We start from the raw sequence: 22,466 nt of genomic DNA, 5'->3' as shown, positions 1-22,466 counted from the left end.
ACAAAAATTAGGCATATAGTTGCTCAGTCCCTACTGCATTAACTACTTAAATGTGAAAGCTTATCGGGCGACACACTGTATTTCCTACTGTCTTGCTTTATTGGTAATCTGCTTTTGCCCTTGTCTCTTTTCAGGTTCCTTACCTGCTATTTCAGTTACAATGCTTTAAATTTATGGAGTGATAAGGTGGGGGCTATTGATGTAGGTTTGAGGTACTGACTTCAATCTAATCTATTTAAGTATTATGTAACTTTTTTTTTTTTAAAGAAAAAGACAACCTTTTCTTAAACTGTATCATCAGTTAGCTAATAAGAACAAAATTAGGTTGTGTGAAATAGAACTGTGGTTGTTCAAAGGCTGTTTATTGTAAAGGATTTCTCTGTAGTCAAATTGCTGTGTAATATTCCAGTTTATAATCTCTGGCTTGCAGATTGTGGTAAAACGTGATATACTTAAACTTTAAATATTCTCTTTTATGTGGGAAATCGTTTAGAAAATACTACAGCCATGGAGACTTGACTCTGAAATGTTAAATACATTTTCCTGTGTGTGTTTTGATTTTTAAAATCTGTTATTGCTGCAGAAGCAAAAGTAGCAGATAACGCAGCATCTTTGCGGCACGGATGCTTTCGAAACATGACTCACTGTAAACTTGTTCAAGCAACCTGGTCTCACTTGTGAACTGTTATGGTGAGAGTGTTCACTCTGAATCATCTTGAATGTTCTTGCTGAGACTGAGAGCTTTCTGTGGCTCCTCCAGTACCTTATTTGTTTAATTTTTAGAAATACTTGTTTTTAAAACAATCTGTATGGATGTGTGGGGAAGAGGTGTGGTCCATTTTGAGCATAGAACAGGGAACTGGAAACTTGCTTTCTGATTTTTAGGTTGGTTATTGACAAGTATTTTGGCTATGGGCGAAGTATTAACCTTTCTAACCCAGTTTTCCCTTGTATAAAATATGTGTAATGATACCTACCTCATAGGATTGCTGTGAGGATTCATTAGATAATGTTTGCAAAATCCTATTAATGTGGAAAGGACTACAAAGTAGTTAGCTTTGCTTGTGTAATTTGTGTTTAGATTGGTATTAAATACTTTTGGGGCAAAGGACATCTTAAGTACCTGTAAACTGCAGAAGAAACCGATGGCATAGAGTGGACATTTTGTATCTACTGGTTTAATTTTTTTTTTTTTTTAAGTAACCATTTAATGAAAAATAATTAGGAAAAAAGAAGTCAGCCTTTAACACTGATTGTGAGTTTTGGAGGAGGAGTACTTTTGCATGCACAGTGAGATGCTTTTGCTATGCAGCAACTTAATACAGAACACTGGAAAGTCTTATTCAAAAGTTTCTGGTGAAGTATGTGGGAGTTACTTTATTAAAAAAAATCTCATTGTGTACAGTTTTGCTCCAGACTTTCTACTATTGGTAAAAAGATAACTCTATTAATTTTATAACACTGTTGATCTCAGAATTTTCTAAATGTATGAACTGTGGTAATCACTGTAGAGAGAGTGGTTATTAAGGGGAAAGTTTGTAGTAACGCAGTATAACATTAATTTCCTATTTGGTGTTTTGTTTGACCTCAATTGTAATACCAAACACTTATTCAGTTGTTATTTTATTGCTTGTTGTTTGGTGCAAGTACCAACAACACTGAGAGCTAGGTGTGGTAAACCATTTAAATGGGTGGGGATTTTTTTTTTTCATGTGGATACCTTGAACATAATTAAGTTTGTGTATTTGTTTCTGTTGCAATTTAGAGCAGTATTCAATTATTAGTTCTATCTCATCAGGAAGTGCCACTCTAGTTTTAAAATCCAAGGTGTAAGATGAGCAAAGATGTGTAGTCTGTTTTAGAAGGCCTTTTATTAGAAGGAAAGATTCTTTGGATATATCACCAGATAACAGCACTGGCTGTCACAGTGTTTTGTGTATAAACTATGAACAGCTTTATGTTGCCACACCCTTTCCATGTCTAGGGATAAGCTTACAAGAGACAGTCTAAACTAGCTGTGCCTGGCAGACATGAATTCACAGGCTGATGCTGTCTTATATTTGTTTTTCTGAGGGAGGGGATTTTCCCATGGCAATGCAGCACTTGGTACTAAAACCAGCATCCATAGCAGTGTCATTTGGCTCTGTCCCGTGTTAAAATTTGTTTCAGGGCATAACTAAATATGCACGTGGTTAAGAGAGACTGTAGGATTACTCTCATGCTCATTTTATAGACTGTTAAAAGCACTGCTGTTGTACTTCTGCCAAAATAGTTTTTTTTTATTTGAATGTTGTTTTTTTACTTTTATGAAATAGTTGTGCATTTATAAACTTTGCCCAGCATGGTAGTAGGTGGGGTCCTCTAGTGAATATGCAGTTCAAAGTAGGATCAGGGCAAGGGAGGTTCACAGAAGAGTGTTCTAAGAAGTATTATGCAGACTTTTTTCAAAGTAATATCTCATGTAAAATAAATCAATAAAACAAACAAACAGTGTTTAGTAGAGGACTCCTTACTTAAAGTCAAGTGCAAATGTTACCCAGAATTAGGGTTTGGTTAAGTAGGCATCTTCTTAAGCGTGGGGAAGAGGAGGACAGGGATTAGGGAGAGTGAAATTGTACGTGGCTGTATGTTCAGCTGATGGCCTTTGCTAGACCCAAACACTCTTTAGTTTAATTTTTCCAACAAGCTGAAACTTTCAGACAATTTCTTCTAACTAAAATGGTTTAACCATTTCTGAAGCTAATAAGGAGAAAAATATTCTCTTGCACATGTGAAAATATTTTTTACAGCATTTTCTTTGAGAAGGTCTACTGCCTTTTTGCTTTGAAACAAGGACTTTGCCATGGACCTTGCTTTCTTGTGACTTGCTATCCCTGAGAATGAGTAATTCATAGGTCTCCTGCAAAAAAAACAACAAACTGTTTGCACATTCTTAGGTGGGGATATTAGAGGATACTGGGCACGTCTACACGTTCATTAATTCACTTTTGCTAATGCACGTTAAATTTAGTAGCTCCCATGTGAGGTACTAGAAAAGGGAGCATTACTTTATTTTAACGTGCATTAGCAAAAGGGCACTTTTTGATGCTTTAAAATAGGGTAATACACATTAAAGCGCACATGTGGACATGCCCATTAAGTAAATATATTCTATGCAATTTTCACCTGCACTGACCACAGTTCAGGGTTTTTACCTGTTTACTATGCGCTGTCCACCTAGAGCAGCATGTTCAACCCCTGGTCCACAAGCCAGATCTGGCCCATAGAGTAGTGTCATTTGGCCCACAGAGCTTCCCAAGGGTCCAGAGATTTGGCAGTCATCAGTGTTAATTGCCACTCCCCTGCTGCCAAATTTCTAGACCTGTGGGGAGCTTGGTGAGCCAGATGACGTAGCTCTGTTGGTATGATCTTTTAAAGGAGCAGGACTTTTAAATGGTCTCTGTTGTACACATTTCTTCACCTATATTGTAGACAGGTAGGGTAGAAGGCAGGTTCCTTAAAAGGAAGAAGCTGAGCCTAGTCTGAGATTGGTGGAAGGCTCCTTTTTTTGTTTTGCTGGGGATGTGGATACTTTGGAATGGATGCACAGTTTTTTTTTATAAGACAGCTGGGGATCAATTTATTGTAGCAACCAAACTAGGTTGGAAGATCTAACCTGTGTGTGCGTGTGGGAGGAGAGGGGAGGAAATGAGGCAATAGGTAGTCTGAAGTCAAACTGGATATTTGGGATAGCTGTGTTTTTTTGGTTTGCTTCTTTTGAGGCCTTTTGCATGCAAAATCAGTGGGTTGGTTTTTGGGATTGTGATTTGATGAATAATCTCCCAAAATTAGCAACAGTATGGGAGATGAGCAGTTGATAATTGGGTACTCAAAACACCAGTCACAGAACATTTTAAGAAGGAAGCTATCGAATGTTTCCTGTCCTCATACAGGCTTTTGGAAGACCAGGTTGTTGAGTAACTGAATAAATATAGGCATGTGATTTTGATTTCGATTTTTTTTTTTTTTTTTTTTTTTTTTGAGTTTCAAAGCAGTGACATGTTTCCACAGTTCTTTATTTGAGAAGTCATGAAAATGAGTTGCTAATTACACTGGATAAAAAATGTCTGGTGTGGGCAAGTGATGACTTGGTGTACCCACAGCTCTAATAATGCCTGTTTTACTTACTACATGAAGAAATGTGATTTTTGGAATGCAAGGAAAATGAATAATAGAATAGAGTGACCCCTATAAGCTCATTACACTTGATCCTCATTCTTTTGCAATATCCTGCAAATGTAGGTTATCATTAAAGCATTGGCTCAAAATTATTATACTTTTGCTTGTAGCTCTTGTGTAATATACTAATAAAGCTTAGGAATCTGCTTTTTCTCTATAACTTGGACTTTTAACTAAGAATAAGCAAAAAAATCTTAAATGTTGCAGACTTAAGGTGGAATCATTTTAAAAATTTTAGTATGCTTATCTGTATGTATTAAAAAATGTCAAAATTTCCAGACACAAAGTTCAGAAGTTTGTGTAATTTTGAGATGACAGTAACTGTAACATCAGCAAAATGTGCAGGTTTCAAAGTCTGTAGTGATGTTGATCTAGAGTAAAGTGTTTTCTTGCTATATGTATGTACATACTGTTTTTCCTTCAACTAAGCTGCCAAAACCTAGCCCCTGTACCTTCATGTTTTCAGCTGTCCTATTGCTGTATTTTCTTGCATATAATCTGCACCTTCCCCCAAAAGCAGCTAGTGGAAATTGGGGTGCACATTATATGCAAGGAATGCAGGTACCAATATGTCTGCAAATTTGGCAGCAGGGGAGCGGTGGCAGTATTAATTGCAATGGCTCTGGGACCTGGCCCCGGACCTGACATGCCAGTCAGTCCACAGGCTCCATCTGGCATACAGGGCTGGGAGCAGGCTTGCCTTTTTAGCTGCTGCAACTCAGTTACTACAAGGAATATTTTTTTCTTCATGCTGCCTTTCAAAAACAGGTGTGTATTCTATATGGGGGTGTTGCTGCATGCAAGAAAATACAGTAAAACATTATGATGTTTTGTACTCTTTAGAATTGCGTGTGACATTTTAAATATTGTTCCTAATTCAAACTGTGGATGTTATTTTATAATGCAGTTACAGTAGTTACTTTAATTTATTAACTATTAGAAAAACTACTTTCAAGATCTTTGCCTTTCTGATTTATAGATTGGAACTATATAACTAGACAGTAGAGTTGTTGATACAGCTTAATTCTGTTTTCTCTGATGCATGCACTATATCTTTATTCAGTTAGTATCACTTTCAAGATGGGTTAAATTAGAAAACCAAGCAGGAAAATCAAAGTTAAGGATGATACATTTTGTCTAGTGCCTGTAAAGTAAAATGTTTCCTGAATTTTCCTAAACCTGCTTGAGTTAAGAGCTGGGATACAGAAGGGTTTAAAAGAAAAAGCGACAAGCAAGCACCTGTGGAATTGGAATATCATCTGACTGAGATCCTTAGCAGATTCTGTTTCTTTAGGGATAATGCATGATGGGGAGTTGACACGTAAAATTTCCATTAGGAATTTATAGTTTGTAATGGCTCTGCAAAAAAATTAATTACAACCGCTCAGCCTAAATAAATATACCTTTAAATTTTCTCTTATGCAAGGTTTGCTGTGATGAGAATTTGTTCTACTTTTCAAAACACTGCAATTCAATATACTTAATGCTGCTATTTTTAAAAAATAGCTTCTCAAACAAAGTCCTAAGTGCATATAAAGTAATTTAAAATTACACTTCATTATTATTTTTTCTTGGCATTCAAGTAAAAAAAGGTAGTGAACAGGTTGTATTTGTTTATTTTTTCAAACTCAAATTAATTATATTGTGGACTTTGTTTGCCAGATTTCATCTTGGAGGAAATCTTTGCATTTGGTTGATCAAGTCCTGAAAAATAAGGCCTGGGGCAGGAATGGAACTCTAATCTATTCTCATTAGAAAGAGAATGTGTTTTTGGGTTGGAAAGCTTGCAGCTTGATAACATTTCTATTTGTCTTCATGTGTCTAGTTGACTTTTGAGTGCTGCATCTAGTACATGCCAGGATATTAGGATTTTTTCTGTATATTAGTGGATCCTGTCAGTGGTCCCATGTAGCACATGCCATCTGTTCTGCACAGCTTTGAGTAGTCACCTCTGCAGTTGTCGGTAGATCTCATAACTGGATGGTGACAGCCATTGATAGCGTTTGGTTTTAACAACACCTGTATTTCACCTGTGCCCATCCTGTCAAGAGTTTAACATGTTGACAACCTACAGGGCTGCTCTCAGTTGAGTAGTAATAATGGTGAAGGAGGGTAACCCAGGGCATAAGATGTGGGAAAATAGGGGCAGGCAGAATCTCTGATGGTGGTAAAATTGGGGGCCACTGGTTCTGGGGAGGGCCTGAGGGAGTTGTGGTACAGAGAGACCCTAGTGCACTGGGAAGGACGAGAAGTATTGGAGGCCTTGTTACAGCCATTCTTACAGAGGCTGTGATGGTTAAGAGCTTGTGGGACAGAATGAGGAACTGCAAGGATACCTTGACAAGTGCATTAGGTTGGTTACACACCTCTTTTCCTTCAGGATTTTTGTATGTTTATTTCCCCTTCTCCCTTTTTCAACAGACACTTGTTTTTAGGAGTTCTTCCTTCCTCCTTCTCTAGTGAGTTTTAACAGGCTTATTTGTCTGCATAGAATATTGCCCCTTGCCCTTTGCTCTCGTAGTTGAATGCTGTGATAGTGATGTGTTACAAATAGAATTCTAACTTTAGGTACAGAATAAACAAAAGTGAATTAATCCTTCAGCTACAAGGATCTTGTTTTTACTACAAGGATGTTTACATAAAAGGAAAATTATTTTGAAATTGCTCTTTATTTATTTATTTTTTAAAGTTTCCTTGAGTTTGTTTTCCTAATACTCTGCTAATAGGGCCATTGTTTAACCTGCAAAATAAGAAAATTGATGCTTGGTGGTTTAAACTATTGGTTTAAAGGGTATCTTGCATAATTGTTCTTTTTTTGAGCTTTGTTTTTGTGATTTGCTATAACAAATCTTCTGTATTGGTACTAATAGATATGGCTACAATCCCAATTTGTCAGAATTATGAAAATGGAATTTTTGTCTTCTGAATGTAGCCTGATTTTGTTAGTGTACACATTGACTAAACAGAATAATGTTCACTCTTTTCCCATGATTCCTTTTTTGATATGTTAGTGATTTGATTCTGAACAATTTAGTCCGACTATCAGTAAATACCAGCAATAATAAAGAGGAGGTTCCAGAAGGTCTAAAAAGATGTTTAAATACATTGTATGATTCATGTATTGAAATGATGGGAAATATAATAAAAACAAAGGTGTAAATCAAAGAGATTTAATTAAAGCCTGGCACTCTTTAACCAACCAACCAACTAAGTAAAAGATAACTTGATGTGTATGTCTCTGATCATGCCTGACGTATCTAGGCCATCTTCTTGGAAGATTAGAAGCTTGACCTTGAATTACTTGGAGGTGTATTTCCTTCATTAATACTTTTATACAGGAGTTGGGAAAACAGTGAAACTTTGTGTGCAGAGGTGAAACTGTCATAATTTGTGGCTAATTTAAAAGTCTGATATTAAATATCTGAATTACAAATTTAACACTTGCTGGTACATAATAGGTTTATCTATATCCATTTTGTTAGCTGCCTCTAACAATTTCATTCTTTTAGAAATTGTGAACATAATCTTTTCATGTAAAACTAACCTACGGAGGAGTTTGCAAATTGGATACAATTCCATTCTTGCAGAAGTGTTGTTGTGTGTCTATATTTACGGAATAGATATTCTTGGAGTTTGCTTGCTTGGCTGTAATAGAAGGGGGAAAGTCATCTGGGAACTCAGAACTTCAGCCCAATTTATTTTTGTTTGCTGTTATCTGGGTTTTTTTCCCCCAGTATGCTGGGTGACTGGCTATTTCTAAGTCAAGGAAGTTCTGAAATCTAAAATCCGTACCTGCAAAGGCAACTTTAAAACCATGGATTTCAAGTGAAATGGTAGTTAGTTCTCTACCTCAGAATCTTGTCAGGGTTCTAGTTGGGAGTCTGACCTGATGTCCTCTGTAAGAAAGGGTTTTTTTCTGATTTTTGTTTTTCCTCAACTGTTTTAACTCAACTGTTCCTTGCAGTGTTGGAGAGAAAATGAACCAGAAGAGACAGCAATAAAAAATTATAGTAACCAGTCTTCCAAAAGGGACTAGGGAAGAGAATTGTGATATATGCTGGGTACCAGCATCAGGAATATTCCCTCCTTAAAATAACCTCAAAAATTTGATAACCATTATCTTTTCTAGATCTTTGCAAGACCTGTCTAGCCACAGTTACTTACGTCTCTTAACATCTATGGCATGTGTTTTCAGAGTCTCTCTCTGGCTGTAATGCAAAACAAAGTAACTTGTTTGCTGTTGAATCATTTGGGATCATTCATGTTGTATTTCAAACAAATGTAACTTCTGTGGCCGTGTCTAGGTAAAATATGAAATGGCTCACTTATGCCTTATGTGGTATTGATAAGTTTCTTGAGTGATTGATTTTTTTTTTTTCTTTCCCTTGTCATTTTACTAGCAGTTGGCCCAGTTTCTCCTGAAGTCATTTGACAATGGAAGGTAGATTTTCCCCACAATGGCGGTTTCCCCACACAGCGATGCATGCATTACCTCTGCTGCTTTAGAAACGAAAGCTAGCGGGTGTATGTTGCTGGTTTCACAGAATATCTCTTCTGATTCACATTTAGGTTGTCCTTTGTTTCAGAGGTTAATAGGTTTCTCAGTAATAATGCTTAGTCAAACTGTCTATAGATTAAGAAAAAAAAGAAAAGAATCCCCTCTGTTCTCTTGTTGGATAAAGAATTAAGGTATACTGTTTTGCACTTCAGTGTGTTTCTTAATAAATAAGTCCTTTTTAATACTTCTGCTTACATTTTAGATAGTGAATTACAACAATTCTTTTAAAAAATACTGCAGGGCTTTTTATCATGCACAGCAAAATGTGTGGCCACTTTTTTATGTTAGAGGTTGGATTAGATGAGTTCATTGGTTTCTTGTGCCTCTTTGTACAATTAGACTTGAAGTTCCTTCATTCCTTCACAAGTTGTTGGTTAGCATCTTCTACCCAAGAATGTATCTCCAAAATTGCAGAAAACACTGCAGTCCAATAGACAGCATAAGAAGAGAACCAAAAAGTTCTCAATAATGAGATTGAGGCATTCCTGAAGATGTCCTATGAATCCTTGATCCTTCTGCTACAAACATCAACTTGGACCATTTATTCTCTTGTCAGTGGCTAATTGGTCACAGAAGCAGATTTTTTTCAGGTGCCAAGTTTGAACGTTGAGACCTAGCAATGCTGCTCCTGCTTTTGGCATTACTGCCAACCCAGTTTCTCATTCACCACCATGGGTGCTTATCACTAAACATTTAATTGATCTGTGGACTATTTATGACACACCATAGTTTGGTAAATACTGCTCTGAGAGCTCTTTTTTTACACTCTGTATTGGGGGTTGGCAGTGTTTTTGGTCAGAGTGCCAAAAACACCCCAACATCAACTTGTCAGATGTTTGCATGTCAGGGGAGCCACAAGGGGCTCAATCTTCTTGTGGCAGTGCAGGCCTGGCCCTTTGCCCGTCATCCACCTTGAGGCATGCATGTACCCGCTGCCAGCAATGAGCTGGGCCAGGGCTCTGCAGGACCTGGTACAGTAGTTTGCAGCCTCTCCACCTCCTTCTATGAGCAGCCTGGGTGTCATGACAGATGGCAGGGGCCTGCTTGGCATGTGCACCTCGGGGCAGACGGTAGGGATTGGACTGGGGCTGCACTGCCACAAGAAGCATTGGGCCCCTCACGGCTTCCCCACTGTCTGCCCCAGGTGTGTGTGCATGTGTTGCCCCAGCAATGAGTCGGGCTGGGGCTCTTCAGACTTTGTTGCAGTGGCTTGCAGCCTCCCTGCTGCCTGCCTCAAGCGGCCCAGACTCCATGGCAGGCGACGGGTGCCTGCCCAGAGACCAGACTGGCAGGTGGCTGGGAGGCTTCAAGCCGCTGTGCTGAAGTCTGCGGAGCTCTGGCCCAGCTTGTTGCTGGCAGTGGATGCACATGTGCTTCTGGGTGGATGGTGGGGGAGCTGCAAGGGGCTTGATCCTTGTTGTTATAGTGCAGTCCTAACCCCTTCCCTGCTGTCCACCCCAAGGTGTGTATGCCAAGCAAAATGTCGCATGCCATGATCTGGCATGTGTAGCGGGGGTTGCTGGCCCCTGCTCTATATAGAACTTAATGAAAGTTAGAAAAATTAATTTTGCCAGCCCCTTCAATAGGATAGGACAACAAAAACAAGGTTAGGGTTCTGGAGACTCTTGCAAAGATGCCCTATAATCTTTAAGAGTAGATTTTTGGAGGTAGTATGAGGGAGAGAGGAAAGGTCATCTTTAGCTACCTTGGAGATAAATTAGCCATTGGTGCATTGTCTGTACTGTACCTATCCTATTTCTTCCCTTCATTTTTTCCATTGTGTTCTGTAACATTTTTATCAATGCTCCATTTATTACTCTATGATGTGCATAATTAACAAGGCAGAGACATACAATTCTACAAGTATTAGTTAAATTGTGGGATAATTAATATTGCCTTTCTTCTACGAAATATGAGGAGTGTGTTAACTACTAGTTTATATAGAAGATGAAAATGAGCTTTGAAAATCTAGGTTAGGAGATGTCCAATTTTAAATTGAATCTGAAAAATGGAGAGGGTCTTTTTGTTTTTAGTTTTTTTTTCAGTATTCCTAATTAAAGAAATTTTTACTTCTATTGTCATAATCCAGAAAACTTAAATGGCAGTCGTGTGGTTGGATTTTTTTTTTTTCCAATAGTTAAAAATCAGTGGGGACCAATAATTTCAGCAGGCATGGTGCATATGAGGTCTGCACCCTCCCCAAGTGCCATTCCAATCAATCCCCTTTCCCTGCTTGATATGCTACTCTGCTTTCTGCTTCCTGCTCTGTCTGCCACTGTACTGCATATCCCTTCTTTTGCATGCTACCACAGGCTGCCCTGGACACAGATTGCAGTGCCGCGGGTTGCCCCTGCTTCCTCCCCACCTTGAGTCCTGATCCATAAAAATAAAGTTGATTTTGAGTAAGGTGTTCGTTAATTTTGTTTTTAAAGAATTGTAGTATTAACATTTAGGGGAAAAGTAAAAAGATCTATTTTTTAAAACGTATGTTTTATATTGGTATGAAGGTTGGAAAAGGGGTGTTAAAAATTCTATCCATCTATCTATCTATTTTGATAGATGTGTGTGTCCTATGTTAAATTTTTTATTATGTACAGATATAGATCTATATATTAATTTTTAACAGACAACCTTTTGATTTTATATTTACAATGCTTAGTTTCTTTTTTAAGCAGTCCAACAATTCTTCCAAAATGCAGCAACCTCGAAACATGTTCTGTATTTTTTTTCAACATGGAACTTCTGTATCTAGCAAGTCGTTACAAGGGAAGAACTCTTTAGAAGGTGTGCTGGCATGTAGCTAGGGCATGTTTTTTCAGGTCTTTGAACTAGGTTAGGAATGTGTCTCAAGATGGAAGAATGAATAATTGTTTGGTGCTTTTAGCCTGAGGGCTTGAAACTCACAAGAGGAATGTTATTGTGTCTTCAAAGCTTGTTTCACACAAGTCTTTGTAGGCAGGAACTTGGAGAGTCTTTGTATTGTCAAGTGCATAACAGAAAAGTTGAACCACCCAATTTGATCTAATTGGGTGGTGGTGTTGAGCACTTCTTGAAGATTAGGGCCCTGAAAAAGTGGGGTATATTAGTGGATTGATTTAAATTAATCTTTTTTTTTTTTTAAATTAGATAATCCCTTAATTTTTCCTAGTGTAGAATTTTCTGAGTACAAGTACCATATTTTTCCACATTCAAAATGTGCACCCCAATATAATACGCAGTACCTTCTTTTTGAAAAACGAAATGAAAAAAAAAAACTTTCCCAGGGTTTTATGGCTACATAAAGCAGGAATGGAGCCTAATCTTCAATTTACCCTTCATTTCTAACATAACTAAAGCTGAAATCCTAGTTGTTGAAGACTGGCCTCCAGGGGTGTGTCTGTGATTTTGAAAAGAGCTCAAGTTTGAGCTAAAGAGTCTGTGAAATAGACCAGGAGCACCTAGGAGACAGCACAATTGCTTTAAGTAGGTTTAGCTTGATTAGTGGATTATCAAGACTATTAAAAAGGAAAGGTGATTGTTAACACCTGTGGAGGGAAGAGCAATTGAGCCATTAAGTCAGCTAACTCCCTTAGCTGCATGAACAGCAATACGACAGCTGCTTCACTGTGGTGTAGAAATCAGTGAGGTGCTTTCCAGGCAAGAATTTGCCTTTCACACTTAATACACTTAACCAAAATTTGGTGTCTGATTTTTGAGAAGGAGGTGTGTGTTATATGCGAGAGAACACAGTATGTTTGTTGGGTTATATTGGTATACTCCCTGTGTGGTTCTTTACTCTGGAATGTGAGTATCTTTTCTCCCCTAAAAGGTAAGGTCTGATAGTGAAGTAGCGTCTCCTGATGTCTAGTCTGAATCTACCCTCTGCCAGCTTGTGACCGTTATGTCTAGTCACTCCTAGTAGTGCACGAGGGAACAGGGACTCCCCCAATGCCTGCTGGTCCCCTCTGACTAGTTTGTAACAGGCCACTAGATCCCCCCTCACCCTTCTCTTGTGGAGGCTGAACAGGTTCAGGTCCCTTAGCCTCTCCTTGTAGGGCCTGACCTGCTGCCCCCTGATCATGCGAGTGGCCCTCCTCTGAACCCTCTCAATGCTGTTCACATCCTTCCTGAAGTGCGGCGCCCAGAACTGGACACAGTACTCCAACTGCAGGCTGACCAGCGACTCATAGAGGGGGAGGATCACCTCCTTGGACCTGCTTGAGATGCATCTGTGGATGCACGACAAAGTGTGGTTGGCCTTCCTGACCACGTCCCCACACTGTTGGCCCATGTTCATTTTGGCATCAATAATGATTCCAAGATCCTTTTCTGCCTCTGCACTGACGAGAAGGGAGTTCCCCAGCCTGTAGGTATGCTGCTGGTTCTTCCTCCCCAGGTGCAGCACCTTGCACTTGTCAGTGTTGAAACCCATCCTATTCTCATCCGCCCACCCTTGTAACCTGTCTAGGTCCAATTGCAGCCTATTCTTCCCTTCTAGTGTGCCCACATCCCCACACATCTTAGTATCATCAGCAAATTTGAATAGGGTGTTTTTTAACCCCTCGTCCAAGTCACTGATGAAGATGTTGAACAGTGTGGGCCCGAGGACCGAGCCCTGGGGAACCCCACTGCCCACATCCCTCCAGGTCGAAAATGACCCGTCCACAACCACTCTCTGGGTGCAGCCCTCCAGCCAGTTAGCAACTCATCTGACTGTGGGTGTCGACGCTACAGTCCCCTAGTTTTTTAATGAGAATGGGGTGAAAAACAGTGTCGAAGGCCTTCCTGAAGTCCAGAAAGACTACGTCCACTGCTACCCCTGCATCTAAGGATTTTGTGACCTGGTCATAGAAGGCCACCAGGTTGGTCTAACAGGACCTGCCTCTAATGAACCCGTGTTGGTTGCCCCTAAACATAACCTCCCCTGCTGGCCCCTTGTGGACATGCGCCAGGATAATTCTCTCAAAAATCTTACCCAGGATCGAGGTAAGACTAACTGGCCTAGGGTCCTCCTTCCTGGGTCCTCCTTCCTCCCTTTGTTGAAACTGGGAACCACATTGGCCCTTTTCCAGTCCTCTGGCACCACACCAGAGTGCTACAGGTGCTCGTAAAGCCATGCCAGGGGTCCTGCAATGACCCCTGCTGATTCCCTCAGCACTCTGGGGTGAAGATCGTCAGGACCAGCTGATTTAAATACGTCCAGTCCCTCCAGAAGTTCCCTGACTAGGTCCTCACTGACCCTAGGCCTGGGTGTACCTCCCCTGGTGGTCTTACTCTGAGAATTTTTCTAAAATGTTTTGAAACAGAAGTCGAAGTTACTTGCAATGAATGTTTTGCGAATTTGAATGCTGAAAGGTATTGATGTGCAATGAATGGCTAGAGGAGGAACTGGGGCAGGAGCCATACTAGTGCAGATGCCCAGTCAGGCCCGGGGGAAGCTGCAGTTGCGTGGCTCCTGCCCCAGTGCATGGGGCTTCAGCTCCAGCTCCTAGCTGCCGTTCACCTATTTGGCTGCCTGGCGCAATGAACAGTTGCATGAAGGCAGCTGGATGGGTGGAAGGTGGCCTGTAGCTGGAGCCCTGTGCGCTGGGGCAGGATCCGCCCAACTACAGCTTCGCCTTTGCCTGGCTAAGCATCTGCTGCCTGGCATGCATCCCCACGCCTTCCCTGCATTACATGCTCCCTGGAGCAGCACAGCAAGGGCAGCAAGTTTTGTGTTAATTTGTATGGCTAAGAACGAGTGTATTTATTTTCTTTTTCATACGTTTTAAATTCTACTCTATTGTTGTTTTGTGGAAGGAAGTGATCATAATCGCCCCCCATCTTTCTAAATATTAGACTGCTTTGTTGTTTAACTAGCAATTTTCTTATCAACTTGAATGACATTATTGTCTTGTCCAAATATTAATTTTTTGAGTGAGGAAATTAAAGAGCTTTTTTTAAAGTATGTCTTGGATGTCTACAGTAATTAGGAATAGAAATGCAGGTGTTAAATTAAATTTAAAACTAATGACTTAATTTGTTTGAATATATACTTCTAAGTGTAACAGAAGTGAAGTAGTCCAGATTGATGGGTTCTTCTACTTTAAGTGACTGGCAGTGTCAAATATTTTGGCACCTTCTAATCAATGTGTGTCTGTCTCTCTCTGTGACAGGATTTCCCCAAGTTCATTCTGTCTCAGCAAGTGAAGGTCACACAGCACACACTTTTCATTTGCCATCTGGCAGTTTATTATTAGCAATGCTATGGAAACCAAAAATAAGAAAAGCAGGACCAAAATGCTCAGCATATTGCAGCCAGACAGTACAGCAGGCTTGATTTGCACTTGTCTTTGGAATCTCCTTTTAGCTGCTATCCAATTCATAGTCCCTTGAACAAGAAGAGTCTCAGTATTTCACACGAACTGTTAGTCTCCTGGGGGGTTCCTTCTCTGAACTCTCTTGTTCCCCCCGGAGTATAGAATGTGACTGAAGTTGTAGCAGTTCAAGGAACTAAGCTTGGTTTTAAACTCCATGCTTCTATCTGTTTTTCTAGGCCAGCTTACCACTTCCACTCCTTGTGAGGAGATGACATTGTCTAAACACCTTGATGACATTGTATTGAAATCAGTGACAAAATTTCAATGGGGCAAGATTTCATGAAGTATTTTGTTAGCAATAAAGATATGAATAGTGTCGATCTAGTGATACTCTTCCCTGTAGAGCTATTGCAAAAAGATTGCATGTCCAGAATTAATAGGTTTTTTTTATAGTTGTGTTTGAAAAATCATTGGCAGGTGTTATGGACTTGCCTTGTATGATACTGTTTTAATATTTCTGAAGTGGTATGTGCATTCATTATAATTGGGAGTCCCAACTTTGTGCCATTTAAGTCAATTGTCCTCAAAGAATATTCCTTTCTGCACAGAAAGGAATAATCAGATTTAAAATTTGAAAACAATATTGTAAATATTTCTCAAACATAATGGATTCCTAGAATCTACTCTACACACTTCTGCTTGCTGAATTTAGGATATTCTGACTACTTTTTCTATTGTAAATCTAATTTGGCTGAAAAGTAACCTAATTCTGGGCCAGAATTTTCACAGGTGAAACTTAGATTAATCAGGGGAGAAAAATGTATAATACAACTAACAGCTAGTCTACATGGCAGCTTGCATGGCTTTCACCCCCTTATTCCAAGTGATGTAAATTTTAAAACCAACTAATATTTTGTTACCAGCTCATGTGTAAAACTGGCCTTAACTGTACATGAAAGAGAGGGGTGGTTTTTGCCAGGCCATAACCCCCCCGCCCCCAAATGTTCATGCATCTAGGTCTTTGAAAGCATGCAGACATTACATAATGGATCAAAATTATACTCTAGTTGTAGAAGGACCAACTAGAGTCAGTGAGTTAATTTACTTTATTCTGTTTAGTTGGCATGGGTTTAGTCATTAGCTCAAACATAATCTGGCTAAAACAACTTTTAATCTCTTTCATTCCTTGCCCAAAGCCCACCCTGCTGCCTCCTTTTTTGACCACTGTGGGCAACATCATCCTGCCTGACATTCAGGCCTGTACCCTAGGTGTCATCTTGAATTTACACCTTTTTCTTGAAGTGCTTACCTACTGGTAATATCTAAATCTTACTGATTTCTTGCTGCATAACATTCAAAATACTGCTTTAAGTATCTTCCCACATGGCTAAAATTTCTAGCTCATCTCTTACTTCTATTACTATAATACGTTTTGACAAACGTAATCTTGCCCATGCTGAATGCTGCTGCAAGAATGCTTTTTCTAGCTTTGACTGTCACCCTACTTTCTGTCATCCTGTCATCTATTACTAGGGCTCCCATGCACTGCTGTAGTGCAAGTGGAATACAAATACTGATTATTACTTGTTGTTATTGAAACAGTCCCTGGAATATGCTGAACATTGTCCAAACACATAAGACACTTCCCCTGCTTAAGAGGACAGATTCTAACTACTGCCCCAAAACAGGAAGCCACACTTTCTCTGCAAAACTATATCTAAGGTATGAAGAAGTTAACCTTTCTCCCTCTCCACCACCATAATGGCAATATCTGCTTCAACATGTTCTAAAGTGCTGGCAGTAGATTTTTTTTTAAAGCCTTAATTATAAAAGTTATAATCAGGAATATGTTGTGTACTGGTTTCCTTCCCTATATATTTAACTTTGGATCATACATGTAATTTCTTTCTTTACCCTGTAATCTGCCTTGTTGTCTCTACTTGTTGATTGGAATTTAAGAATGACTGACAGAAAAACTAGTTTTTAGAAGTGTATCTTTCATTATTTAATAGGAATCTGTTCCTAAGCTAAATTTGATCTTTTGACACAAGCACATTTGAAGAACCATTCTGTATCTTAAGAGCTTTAATATAATCTTTGTACAGATTCTTTTAACTCATTCTTCCGTGTTCTTTTTGTTCCATACAAATATGACCCCTTTTTCAGTGTAGCCAGGGAGCAGAACCTTACTCAGACTGAGCCTCCAGGTTGCTCTACCCAAACCACCAAGCAGTTCTCAGGCCATTATTCTTTTCTTCACCACGTGGAAAATGAGTGACTGTTTTTGGCTTAGCCAATTTTAACATTTTGTGATTCTAGAAATCCTGAACCACGTAGTTTGGAAAGTTCCTCATTTGGAAGCACTTCAGAGGCAGCAGCACCAGGCAAGGTGGTTAATGGACCAAGAAAATACACTTCAGGCTTTCTTAAACAGTACGTGAGGGAAAGCTGTGAAAAATAAACTAAAGGGTTAATGGTAGGACTTCAAAGATTACCCTTTCCATTGGCAGCCCTGATTCTGGAGCATGGACTAGATAGTATTCAAGTTGGAATTTGTTTTCACCGATTTGAAATGGGAACCCTCTAAATTAGCTTAGAATTTCAGAAAGGTGCAAGGCAGAGGGAGTTGAAAGAGGAGGGAAGCCAGGGGGGAGGCTTACAACAGATCTGAATTGTCTTTTTGCAAGTCAGTACTAGCATTTGAAAAGGAAAACCTTTTGCTCATTTTTTGTGTGTGTGTGTGGTTTTTTTTTGACATATTACTCTCTTTTAAAGTGATCCCACTTTTGCTTTCTTTGCAAATTGATTCTATATCTGCTTACCATTTAAGAAGCTTGAGCAGCCAATTGGATGATCATTTTGAACAAATATTCATAGCTTTACTCTAAATAAAGCCCCTATATGTTATGATAGGTAATTTTGATTCTTTATTTTAGTGGATGTGTTTTTCCTTAAGAAGTTGCAAATTCTAAAGGGAATTTGATACATTTGTACAGTATTTGTAATTTAGTTTTTAAATAGTGGAGCACATGTTTGGCTGCCAATAAAACCTAATTGGCTGTAGCCAATTTTTTCTGAAATGTCCTTAAATATTGAGGTCACATGGATGATGGAAAAATGTTTTGATATATTCTAAAATGGCTACTTGGCGAAGCAGGAAGCAGTAGAAAACTATTTTATGTCTGATGAACAGAGACCTGTAGCTATAGGCAAGATTTCACATTGGTCTGTTGACTGCCGCTGTGCTGCTATTTGATGAACCATTTAAAATGTGTATTATTACAAAAGGTCATGACATGGGGCATATTGGTGCTGCTTCTCTGTGAGGCAGGGTAAATTTGAGAGAATTAGAATGAAGGGAGACATAATTAAGGGAGTTTCTTGAAATGCAAGAATATATATTTTAGCTGTGTTCTTATTCCTTGCCTTTTTTCAACTTGATTTTTTTAAAAAAGATTTCTCAAGTCATATTTCCAGTTGCTTACATTTTAGCAAGAATCAGTAATACAGAAGTGTGATTAAACTGAACCTTATCTTTTTGTGGAAGAAGACGTTATTAGTATTAACATTGCTGAAATATAGAATTGCAGTGTTAGTATTAAAACAGAGAAGCTTTCAAAAACTGTAGTAGGGGTTCTTGGTAACTAAAGAGCTAGCTTCAGCTCTTGTTTTGCCTTGCTTTTGACAGGTAAAAGGGTGAAAGTGGCTGCGTGGAAGACATAAGGGAAGACATTTTTGGAAGGTAGGGCTGCACATCCTAATAACTAGATTGAATTCCAAGTTGGAAAGTGTCTTGTTCATAACTAGCCCTTGAGGAAAAGACTTAGATTATTGCTAACATCAATACTTTTTTTTTTTTTGTTCATCTGTTTACAAATGAAAAATGGTCTGCTTCCCTCAATCTGTACAACCTGGTCAGTGGCATCTGGTTTAATCTGCTTGCCCGTTGGGTGAGGATGCATTGCAGCTTTGGTACTCTCCCACATATGCCCACATACAGCCAGGGCATGGAATAATTTTATTTATGAATAAGGTGTACAACAGTAGTATTCTAAAACTTCCATAAGACACCACTATTCTATAACTTAAGCTGACAACTTTCCTGATCTAGTGATAAAAGTGTTTGGGGCTGCTCTGTGGTTAAAGAATGCATTTCATTCTTTAGGGTTACATAAGGACTAAACTAACATACATTTCTTTAGAAAGGTTTCATGAAATATTTTTTAATTCACTGCCAAAAAATAAAAGACAAATCTTCTTTGGCAATATAAATATATTTTAGATGATAATTACTTTTCTTTTACTGCCACTTGGTACTAAATACTGCTTTTTCAGACCAGCAACTCCCATTAGGTTCCTTTTGCATGAGTCCTATAACTAAGATGTTGCTAAAGCAAGCTCCTGGGTTATCCAGAGTGGAAAAGGAAACTGATGTTCCATTTGAGCAGACAGAGATCACAGCAGGAACCATGCCATTATACACTGAAATTTGTAATTGAAGTTATGCCTCTCTTCTTTTATCCTAAGGTTTGGTACTGTTTCACATACAGAAATACCTTTCTGAACAGGTGTTTGGTGGATATTTAAGTTCTGTGTGGGTTTTACAGCTTTCTCTCTCCAAGTCTCTTTTAATATGGGAATTTTGGTTTTGATTTCTTGAAGTATTTGCTTTTGTCTCCTACCCAGAATTTAACCATCCATTTTCAGTTGCAGACAACACCTTAAGCAATTTTACAAGGGCTGAGCAAGGTCATATTTTGATCTTGTATACTAATACTTTGCAGCTTTTTCAGTTTAGTAACTTGTAGAGTATTGTACTCAAGATTTGATGTTAAAAAAGTTCATACTGGGTAAAGTATACTTAGTTTCCTACTACCTTTTAAATGTCACTTGTCTGTTAATAACTTAATGTTTTAACAGACCAGTGTTTAGCTGACAGCAGCTGAATGTTAACAACTTAGCAAACAGAATTGAATGCCTGTGAATCCACACATGCCTAAACAAAAACAGTTAAGTGAAGATGAATGGACATTGTATTCTTCTCTGATGTCCCAGACTCAGACTCTGGAAGTGAAGGTGAGTGGAGAGGGTGAGGTTTTTGGTATTTGAATGAAAACTGTACTAGAACTATGACCAGAATATCCCCTGCTCCTTAACTTCTCCCCATGAATTCAGTAGGCTAGAAAGCAAGACAGTTATTTGTACAATAGAAAGATGTTTTTCAAGTTAGCTTTTTTCAGTCGTAACCTCTTAAATTTTCTCTTACAAAATTACATTGATTTTAAACAGAAATGTCCACTTGGATTTTAAGCAGCTAATTTCAAAACTGAATGAGTGCTATGCAAATAAATAAAGTAAAAAAAAAAATCAACTATGCTATTTTACATGTAATCATTGCTTGTTGTCTTAAATAGATTTGTAAGCTGTTGTTTTTTAGACTGATTTATGTAGGATGGATCTTTTTAGTATAGGAACTAAGTGTACATTGCTGCCAGGATAAATGTGATAGGCCTTGCTTACCTTTTTTCCTGTTGTACCAGATTAATCAACATGTAGGATGTAAAAAGACACTAATTGAGTTGTTTATGTAATTCAGGTTTGATCTAAAACGCACAATTGTATTTTTTTTCTTTTTCCTTTTACTGATTAATGGGTCATTATTGGATATGTGGATTGGAAAACGTAGACTAATTTATTCTTAAAACTATAAATGTGTAAGGAAATGAAGTTCATTTTAGCTTTTGTAGTTTAATTTTTTCTTTTCAAGGCATGATAAAAGGTCAGAAGTTTAATTGTTTATCAGGCAAAGCTAGAAGTAGCTGGCATGTAAAGGAAGTGATGGAATTTGAATGTTGTTCCCCCCCCTCCCGGCGTGCGCAAGGTTTATGAAATTGCTTTTAAGGTTTTCTGGGTTTTTGTGTGATTGAAGTAGGCAGAACATCTGGAGTTGGACAGGGCAGGAAATAATTCTTTGGGTAAAAGGAATAATATTTAGATTAACCTTTTACATTTTTGATAATTAAAGCGGGTTAAAAATATGAACATGGCCCTTCGTTTCATTGAAAAAAATCCTAGGTGTAATGAAGTGGGATTATGTCTTGATATGTAAATAAAAGAAGATTCTCAAGAAATATAGTACTTCATTAAATCTTTAAAAAAGATTTATTACTGAGCAACTTCAAAGAAACTAGAGGCAAACAAAATTTTATTTGTTTACAATCAAGAGGCAAAAAGCATGTTGCAATTTGTGTGAGTACACTAATACTTTCCTGGTAAGGTGGAATTCAAGTTTTCAAAGGTGGCTTGAGTTTTTTTCCATGATAATGGCTGGACGAAGGGAAAGCTGTTGCTTCTTTCACATGGTCCCACAAAACCCATTTATAACTGTCTGCTCCAAATTGTTCTACCTTCGAGCAGATGCTGCAGGATAGTTAGAAAATCCTTTATACAAATAAGCCCTTTCATTCCTTTCTAAGTGTATACTTTTTGCTCATATTCTCTCAGCCTCTAATTATCTTTATGTTCGGAAGTCTCTTTCTTTGCGCAGCATGGAGTGTACTTTTGCTTATGAGTTTCCCAGTTAAAGGAACCACCACTCCTTCAGAATAAGCTCTCTCATTCCTGATTCACTTGCTAGGTTGGAGGGAGGGGAGAGAAGCTGGAAAAGCATTAGTGCTTGAAAGTTGAAGGTAGAACCATATGAGATCTCAGGTGTCTCAATATGAAGGTGGCCTACATGTTTTCAGAACTTCCTTTTAACACTAACACATATGGTGAGTGACTCATGGAGGAAATTGTGTCAGTTTATTCAGCAGTGTAACAGGGTTCTAGTTCAGAGAAGACAAAAAATAAGACTCTGTAACCGCCGGGCCTCAAACATCTTACCTTGGGCTTCCTTGCTCCGAGGGTTTGCTGGTATCCGGCTTGCTGTCGCAGGTGGCCTTTGGGGAGGTCTTTCCACGCGCTGCAGTCTGCCCTTTCTCGCTTGCCACGACTTCGATCTTTCAGTGGGTGGGGCTTCGTGTAGCGCGGTTACCCTCGTCAGGTACCTGCATCATAGATGTCTTCTGCGAGGCTCCTCCTCCCCTGCACCTTGCCCTTACCCAGCCTGGTGGATCTTGGGTATTCCTGTGGGTGCTTGAGTACTCCCTCAGGCACGCAAATAACGAGCTCACCCCTCGCTCTACCTCCCTGCTGACGTGCACTCAGCCCCTTCTGACCCGGAGTAACACAAAAGAAAAACCTTTCAAACTTAACTAAGACTCAATGTGCCTAATGAGAGGCGTAACCCCTCCCCTATTAGGCTCCCTAGCGGGGCCCGTAGCCTCGCTGCCCCGCTGCTTAACAACTGGGTCACCGCTCGTGGCTGGGTTCACTAGCCCTCTCTTTCTGTGCCTGATACCTGCCACTCG

At 39.0% G+C, this 22,466-nt stretch overlaps 1 protein-coding gene across 2 annotated transcripts in view; it reads left to right on the top strand.

Annotated features, from left to right (window-relative positions):
* Window positions 1-22,466, top strand: part of IRS1 (insulin receptor substrate 1) — a 71,936-nt gene that overhangs the window by 4,484 nt on the left and 44,986 nt on the right. The window contains exon 2 of one of the 2 annotated variants that reach the window (XR_002091578.2): window positions 18,743-18,796. The exons of the other annotated variant lie outside the window; for it this stretch is intronic. The gene's annotated coding sequence lies outside the window, so the exon portion shown is untranslated. The remainder of the gene's footprint in view (window positions 1-18,742; window positions 18,797-22,466) is intronic. 2 annotated transcript variants of the gene reach the window in all.

The sequence above is a fragment of the Alligator mississippiensis genome, chromosome 7 (genome assembly GCF_030867095.1).
Source record: "Alligator mississippiensis isolate rAllMis1 chromosome 7, rAllMis1, whole genome shotgun sequence".
Classification (NCBI taxonomy): Eukaryota; Metazoa; Chordata; order Crocodylia; family Alligatoridae; genus Alligator; species Alligator mississippiensis.
This window is presented reverse-complemented; position numbering and strand designations above follow the sequence as displayed.